Raw genomic sequence first — 8,685 nt, forward strand, 5'->3', positions numbered from 1 at the left:
TGGACTCTTAGGATGCATGCATCATTGAAACACCATACCTCCACTGTGACTCGAAGCAGCTTTATTTTGGCTGTCTGTAACAGGCCTCTGTGATTCCATGAGTCAATATTGATGCTCAAGTTGTTTTGTGTGCAGGAGCTTAGTCCTTATCACCTCCCATGTCAACCATGAGGAAATGACCCACTCATGCTGGAGTGTTTGTTTGTTTGTGGTAGGTGGGATCCCAGTGATCGGTGCATGGAGGAAAACCCATGGTTCCATTGTCCTACTACTTGATGGGGTTTTGCCTTACTAGGATTTGGAACTTCCAAAGGGGTGGATAAGGAGTAATTAAGCTGGTTCCACCAGAAGTCTAATGGTTCCAGATGGTTTGGGGGACATATCCAACTGCCTTGGCAAATGATTGTGCAGAAGCCTTGGTTGGGATATGGCCCAGTTGATATTATCACTTCTGAGCTTCTTCTCCTGATAAACAAGCTACCTGCTTTTCTAGGTGACTGGGTTCATGAAACAAGTGAGATGGCCACTAGAGTAAAGTTATCCCAGAATGTATTGCAGTTATATCTTCATAATTAGGAAAAGGAATTAATAACAAGTAGCTAGAAACAACTGTACCCAAATGGCACAAATGTAGTGCTGGCCCAATAAACAAGAATTGCTGTTCCTCCAAGTCAGATAGCCCAAAAAGAGCTGATCTAGGAAGTAATACCAGCATGAATTTACCCAAAAGAAGTCAGGCCAGGCTAACCTTGCCTCTCTTCTGTGGGATTGCTAGCTGGGAATATCCTCAGCATAATATACAGTATCTTGATTTCAGCAAAGTGTTTGACAAGGTTTCTAGTTAAATCCCTCTCGAATGCTACAAATAACAGTAAAACTCAGCAGAAGGAAATATGAAGACTTGTGTTTAGTTATGTTTAGTCCGAAGAAAAGAAAATTTAAGTGGGGAAATGATCGTGGTTTTCAAAGAACTGTCATGCAGAAGATGGAATAAAGTTATTCCCTATTGCTCCAGAGAATAAGCCCCAAAGGGCAGATATGCCAGGAAAGCCAAGTTCTCTCTGTTTATACCATAGCAGTGAGCGGTTTCTGGTAGGTGAAGAGGAAGCGTCCTTTCTTCATCCTTTCCTATGCATCACATCTGCTGCAATGACCATATTTAGCTAATCTTCTGCTGTAAGAAGACAACGGAAACTTGGATTGTGCAAGATTGTCTTGCTGGCCTCTCTTTCCCTGATACCACGCCCAAACCTACCCAATAAAGATAAATCAATCCAGGTTCAGGTGTGATTGCAGAGTTATACACTTTTGCTTTCCACATCTTTACAGAATACCGCCTGCTGCCAGTGTTTTTGTGTATGGGAAGCGACGTCTCTGGGTAGTTTAGCCCTTGAGAATTTGTATCTCAGCCTTGCTAAGCGGATGAGCCGCTGCAAAGACAGTGACTTGCTCAAGGCCTTCCAAAGATTTCATGGTGGAATTTTGGGCATCTTAGGATGCGATAGTACATCTCTCCATCACTGATCTATGTTGGCCCTCCATTCTAGGTTCCAGAATATACGCTAAGGAAAGTAACAGAGAAGAGTACTCAGATGCTATGAACTTTGCAGAATTCCTGCTGAGCCCAAGATTTGGAGACTGACCTTCCATTTGCAGCTTCTTACCTTTATCTGTATATTGCTTGCACTTGTTGGAAACACAAGAATGGAGAGTCCAATGAAAATATTCCCTAATTTTTTTCCTCCGGGGGAAGGTGGACTTGAAAGGGGAGAAATCTGAATGGAAAAACCCCACCAGAGATGGAAGAGGGCTTTAAGGACGCATCAGTCTTCTTCTGCCGCATTTGTTGGGAAAGTGAAAAGATCCATGCAAAGTTACCAACAAAGCATCATGTGCCCATCAACCCTCTTTCTTAAGACTTAAGAATTATCTTAAGAATGATCACCACTATTATAATCATAATTCATAATTTAATGTAGGTGGTCCTATCTCTGAGTGTGTAAAACAGCCACTCACAAATTGTTTTCTTTTCTGCATGCTAAGCTGACTTTACAGATACACATAAAAGACTAGAGCCGAGAAAGTTACTTTTAGGCAGGAGGACTATAATGACAAAACATCATCTTACACTGTTCAGTTATGGATGGTTTTAGCATGGAGATATATTGACCTTACTTAAACACCTATGTAAGGCTATTATATATATTACAATTTTTCTCTGCACAGTGTTTAGTATACAAAGGGATCTTGTAACACCTTTGAGACTAACTGTGTGAAAGAAGCTGTAGCATAAGCTTCCATAGTCTACTTCCTCAGATGCAAGGACTGACCTGGTGCCCAGAAAGGACCTTTATCATCAGACTGTCTGAATAGCCATAGAAATGCAAAATTTGTGGGTACAGTAATGCGGCAACAAGATAAGCTTTACCTATGGTCACTCCATTCATCTGAGGAAGGAGACCAAGTCTATGAAAGCTTATGCTATTGTGTTTTGTATTTTTAACTTGTTAGCTGCCCCGATTGTTCTCAGACATATTATTATTATTATTATTATTATTACTTCTTTCACACAGTTAGTGTGTGAAAATAGTAGTAATAGCGCCATTCCATTCTGCTTTGGTTAGACCTCATCTGGAATATTGTGTCCATTTCTGGTGACCACAATTTAAGAAGGACGCCAAGAAGCTGGAATGTGTTCAGAGAAGGGTGCAAGGTCTGGAAGCCATGCCCTATGAGGAGAGACTTAGGGAATTGCTGGGGATGTTTAGCCTAGAGAAGTGAAGCTTAAGAGGTGATATGAGAGCCCTGTCTAAGTATTTGGAGGGATGTCATATTGAGGAGGGAGCAAGCTTGTTTTCTGCTGCTCCAGACATGGAGCAATGGATGCAAGCTACAGGGAAAGAGATTCAGCCTCAATATTGGGAAGAACTTCTTCACAGTAATAACAGAAGAGGACACTGCTGCTTCGGAGGGTGATGGAGCCATCAGAGAGTGGAAGAGTCTCCTTCTTTGGAAGTCTTTAAGCAGAGGCTAGATGGCTGTCTGTCAGGGATGCGTTGTGTCCTCTTTTGTGGCAGGATTGAGGTTTGCCTGGATGGCCCTTGGAGTCTCTTCCAATTTTATGATCCTATGATTCTAAGAGCCAGCATGGTGCAGTGGTTTGAGTGTTAGATTGTGACACCATGAATCCAGCCATGGAAACCCACTGGGGGATTTTGGGCAAGTCACATGTTCTCAGCCTCAGAGGAGGACAATGGCAAACCTCCTCCAAACAAATCTTGCAGCAACAACAACAACAACAACATGACATGTTTGCCTTAAAGGTAAGGTAAAGGTATTCCCCATTGATAAAGTCATCAAGTTGTGTCTGCCCAGAGGGTGCAGTGCTCATCTCTGTTATTAACGCAAAGAGCCAGCATTGCCAGAGACTACTCTGTGGTCATGTGGCCAGCATGATTGAGAATGCTGTTTACCTTCCCACCAGAGTAGTACCTATTTATCTACTTGCATTTGCATGCTTTCAAATTACTAGTTGGCAGAAGCTGGGACTAGTGACTGGAGCTCACCCCATCATGTGGCACTCGGACCTTGAACTGCCAACCTGCCGATCAACAGAGTCAACATCTTAACCACTTGAGCCACTGCTTTAGGATCTCCATAATTCAGAAATGACTTGAAGGCACATGATTCTAAGACCTCTTTGCATAGTGATATTCCAGACAAGCACAGCTGAAGTCGCCTCAGTACTGAAAAGGACGCAAGCTGCCAGGAACTTGTTTTTCTTTAAGATGGGATTGCCCAATAATTTTTGTCTTCTGGAAGGCAGTTTCTCATGGCAGAGGGGAAATCATAAACCAAAAGATACAAGCAACAGCAGAGCTGGCGTTAGTTAATATTCCCCTCTGCCCCATTTAAATGCCATGTAACTGCAAACTACTTTATAATACTCCTACTCCTTCTTGCTAGACAGGTTCTGGCTCATGACTGGAAGGCAGGTGGCATCCTGGGGATCTCTGCATCAGAACACAAAACACTGGGAAATGGTTCAGAGAAATTAACAGTCAGAGATTACCATAAAGCGTCCGTCAACCCCTGCAATAAGTGTCAAAATCAAATTAGGGAACTTCAGCATAGTTGGAAAGAAATGAAGGATAAAAAGTATGTCTGAGGACCTTTGTAACGTTCTTTTTTAACTGGACAGAGCAGACCCTCCGATCAGTTCAGATTCACATCATAAGGATCTGCCACTCTTTACACCACCCAGTTTTGCAATAAGGAGCTGCCTCTTGGCAGGCTTTTGCTAACAAATAAAACGCTTGATAAAGGGCACTTTATCCTCCTGAAGTCTGTCCTCTCAGCGTTGGGTGTATCACTATGGAAGCCTTCCACCTTTATTGACACTAACCTCAGGATGCCTATCGTAACACAAGTCTTTGTGTGTACCCTGCAAGATGGGATAGATTGTTAAACAACAGAAGAGAGGTCACTTTCCTTTCTTTCCTAGAAATTCAGGATAACTACTTTGTAAGTCCTAGTTTGTAGGTCACTGAAGTGCACTTGGCCTTCCGTATCCACAGATTCAAGCATCCATGACTTGAAGTATTCAAGAATATTTAAATCCCCCACCCCCCAAAAAACCCCTTTGATTTTGCCATTTTATACAGGGACACCATTTGACTGCACCGCCGTATATAATGTGAACATCCACAGATTTTGGTATCCACAGGAGGTCCTGGAACCAAACCCCAGAGGATACCAAGGGCCCACTCCACGGTGTAATATCAGCAAACATCTGAGACAGAATGCTTTTATAAAGGGTTTCTATGTCTGCGCAGTGCTGTCTTCCTACTCATCTTCCTACTCATCCTCTGTCTATCTGGAGGTTTACATAGCTGCACTGACTTTGGGAAGAAGGTGAAGGAGGGGGGCTAACCACATACTTTGACTTATGGCAATGTTATGAATTAGAGGCGTCCAAGTCACCTTACCAGAAACATCCCTCCTCAGGCCTTGTAGAGTCAGGGCCCCCATGGCTTTCTCAATTGTGTCTATCCATCTGGAAAGTGGTCTTCCTCTTTTTCCTACTGCCGTCTTTGTTGTTGTTGTTGTTGCTGTTGTGTGCTTTCAAGTTGTTTCTGACTTATGGAGACCCTAAGGTGAACCCATCACAGGTTTTTCTTGGCATTTTTCATCTGCGGGGGGGGGGGGGGGGTTGCCATTGCCATGTCCCCAGGCTGAGAGAGTGTGACTCAGAACTGGGATTTGAATCCTGGTCTCCAGAGTCATTGCCTGACACACAAAGCACTATGCTTTGATTGCCCTTCTACATTCTTCTTGTTGTTGTTACCTTCAAATGGTTTCTGACTTGTGGCAACCCTAAGGCAAGCCTCTCAGCAAATTTCATCAGAGGAGGTTTGCCCTGGCCTTCAGCTGAGGCTGAGAGGCCATAGGGTTGCCATAAGCCAAAAATGACTTGGAGGCGCACAGCAACAACAATAACAACAAGGTCTTCAGCCTTCTCTGGCAAAGAGTGCTCTTGCCTCACAAAACTACAAACCCCAGAATTCTGTAGGATGGAGCTGTGGCAATTAAAGTGGTGTCAAACTGCATTATTTCTACAGTGCAGACGCAACCTAAGTAGTAAACCTGTGTAAATTTACAGCACTTTATAAATAAAAGTTAATAATAATAATAATAATAATAATAATAGTTGATGCAGAATACCAGCAAACGTCATCAATGTGTTCCTTCCAAGCCCTGTGCATATTTCATCTGCATTCATAGCAATATCCAGATTACAGGAAGCAATGATTTCACTTTATTCAGTGCAAAATAATCCTGTGTTCATTTCTAGTATTTGAAGAAGACCATTGAACAAATGGAGTGTGTCCAGAGGAGGCCAACCAGCAAAAGAATAGGGACATGGAAACCAAATCCTAGGACAAACTGGGTATGTTCAAAGAGCTAAACTATCCATAGCCTGGAGAAGAGAAGATTAAGGGGAGATATGACAGCTGTCTTCAAATATCTGAAGTGACCCACAATTTTGGACACATTTCTCATTTATGGGGGGTTTTGGGGAAGTTTGGAGGACTTTTAGGGGGTTGGGGAAACCAAACAGCTGCAGTTTTACCTGGTTTGGAAAATTGTGGCTGGATTTTGGACACAAACGTGAAACAGGATGATGTAGCAGTTTGACCATAAGCTCTTAACAAGTCTAAGGATTGGGACTGATTGATTTCTTTCAGAGCAATGGCCTGTCTGTAACAGGCCAATGAAACAGTTGTGAATGATATGTTACCTATTTCCAGTGACCTATCTTGAATTGTGGAGAGCCAGCAGGGTTTGGACCTTGGATTAGGACTCTGGAGGATAGGCTTCAAATTGCCGCTTGGTTATGGAAACCCAGTGGATGAGTTTGGGCAAGTCACACTCTCTCAGCTTCAGAGGAAGGTGAGGCAAACCCACTCTGAAGAACTTCTGCCAAGAAAACCCTGTGAGAGGCTCTGTCTTTAGGGCGGCCATAAGTCAGAAACAACTTGAAGGCAGATGACAACAACAACAAAAACGTCAAATGGTTAGTTCTAGCTTGGGATGACCCACTCAATCATTGAGAACATGTCAGGATTCAATAGGTCTACTATAGTCAGGAATAACAACTGGATTTAGGCCAGGGGTTGGCATTGTGCAGACCTCCAGTCGTTGAACAACAACTCCCAGCATCTTTTACTGCTTGTCATAATGCCTGGGGCTGCTGGGACTTGCAGTTCAACGATATCTGGAGGGTTGCCCAAGCCTCACCCACAATTTTACTCACTGAGCAGGAAATAACAACATCATGGTTATTTATAACCAGCAGGTGGGACAAATGACTTTTTAAAAGGCATGCGTCAAGCTCTGATGTGAAGCTTTATCTAGAAATGCTGGGGATGAAAAGTGAGTATATCTTCATGCAAAACAAAACAAAACCAAAGAAAGGTTCTGCCATTGATAGGAAGTTTGCTGAAGGATGTTGAATAAGTACGGCTATGGGATAGTCACTTGGGAAAGGCAAGTCTTTAGAGAGAAGGAAGACTTTTATCTTGGGTCAGATTACTAGCTGCTCTGTAGACAGGGAGTGCATCTGCATTGCAGAAAGAATCCAGTTTGACATCACTGTAATTGCTGCGGCCCCAGCCTTTGGAATCCTAGAATCTATAGTTTGACCAGATTTTGAGCCTTCTCTGCCAAAGAGAACTATAAATCCCAGAATTCTGTAGGATGGACCCATGACAGTTAAATGGAGTCGAACTCCATTATTTCTACAGTGTAGAAATCTTCTGTGAACTGTCGTGATTTGCCAGGGACGGTCCAGATTAGTCCTCCGTCATCCCATTTCTTCAGCTGCTTTTAAATATCCTGGTTTCAATCTCCTCCTCCCAATTTCCTTCTCAGTTGACTTCCATCAGGATGAAAAGATGTCCTCACGGCAAAGGAGGACAAGGCACCGCAAAGTGGCAGCTCCAAGCTCTCTGTTTTGGGCTGTAGGCTCCATCATCCTCAGCCGGAAAGGCCATTTTGTTGATAACTGCCGTCAAGGGGGCTTGGGCATACGGTAGTTCTATGAATGAAGGACCGCCAAGAGCCCTGGTCATCAACTGACAATGGATGATGGGCGTTGTAATTACAAGTGACAGGTTCTTCATGCCCTGCTTTATGACATTCTGCCTTTCTTCTCTGCCAGGAGTCCATATTTATTGATTGCTATGTTGTTTTTCAGATGCCCATAAGCCCTAACCTTTCAGGCTTATATCAAAAGGTAAGCTATTAATATTTTAACGCAGACAATAATAACTCTGTACTTCTAAACTGAACACTGGGCTTCCTGCCGAAAAGGTCCCCATAAACAGCTTATAATAAAAGGACGACATCCATTCAGTTGACATTAAAGGAGGCTCCTGAAAGCAGGGAGAAGACCATGAGGTCTGGCCCCTCTTCCAAAATGGTCCAAAGAGAAGATGCCAAGAAGGCCGTGAGGCTCATTGCCACCTGCAACACCTGCGATGCCAGGATGCCCCTGTTATAAAAGGACATCGCTTATAAAGTGGGATCTGGCAGCCAAAAAACCCACCAAGGGAATTCTAGGCTGCGTCAGCAGAAGTATAGTCTCCCTAGATCAAGGGTCTGTTTGGGTCAGACCTCCCCTGGGTTATGATGGTTCCCAGTTCTGGGCACCAGAGTTCAAGAGGGATATTGACAAGCAAAGCGAGGAGGCAGCTAAGAAAGCGGACTGAATTCTAGTGTCTAGATGAGAAAACATTTGCCATGGCTGCTGGTCTAGATCAAGGGAAGTCATAGTGCCGCTCTGGTCAGGCCCCACCTGGAAGACTGAGTCCAGTTCTGGGCAAAGCAATTCAGAAAGGATGTGGAGAAACTGGAGTCCAAAGGAGGGCGGCTGAAATGGCGAAGGGTCTGGAGACCATGGAGCCCTATCAGGAGAGACTGAGGGAACTGCTGGGGATGTTTAGCCTGGAGAAGAGAAGGTTCTGACTCAATATCTGAAGGGAGGTCATGTTGAGGAGGGAGAAAGCTTGTTTTCTGCTGCTCCAGAGAACAGGAGACAATGGAGCCAAAGAGACTCCAGCTGAACATGAGGAGGGTCTTCCTGAGAGTCAGGGCTGTTGGACAGGGAACACTCTCCTTCTT

Source organism: Sceloporus undulatus, chromosome 3 (assembly GCF_019175285.1).
Source record: "Sceloporus undulatus isolate JIND9_A2432 ecotype Alabama chromosome 3, SceUnd_v1.1, whole genome shotgun sequence".
Taxonomy (NCBI): Eukaryota; Metazoa; Chordata; class Lepidosauria; order Squamata; family Phrynosomatidae; genus Sceloporus; species Sceloporus undulatus.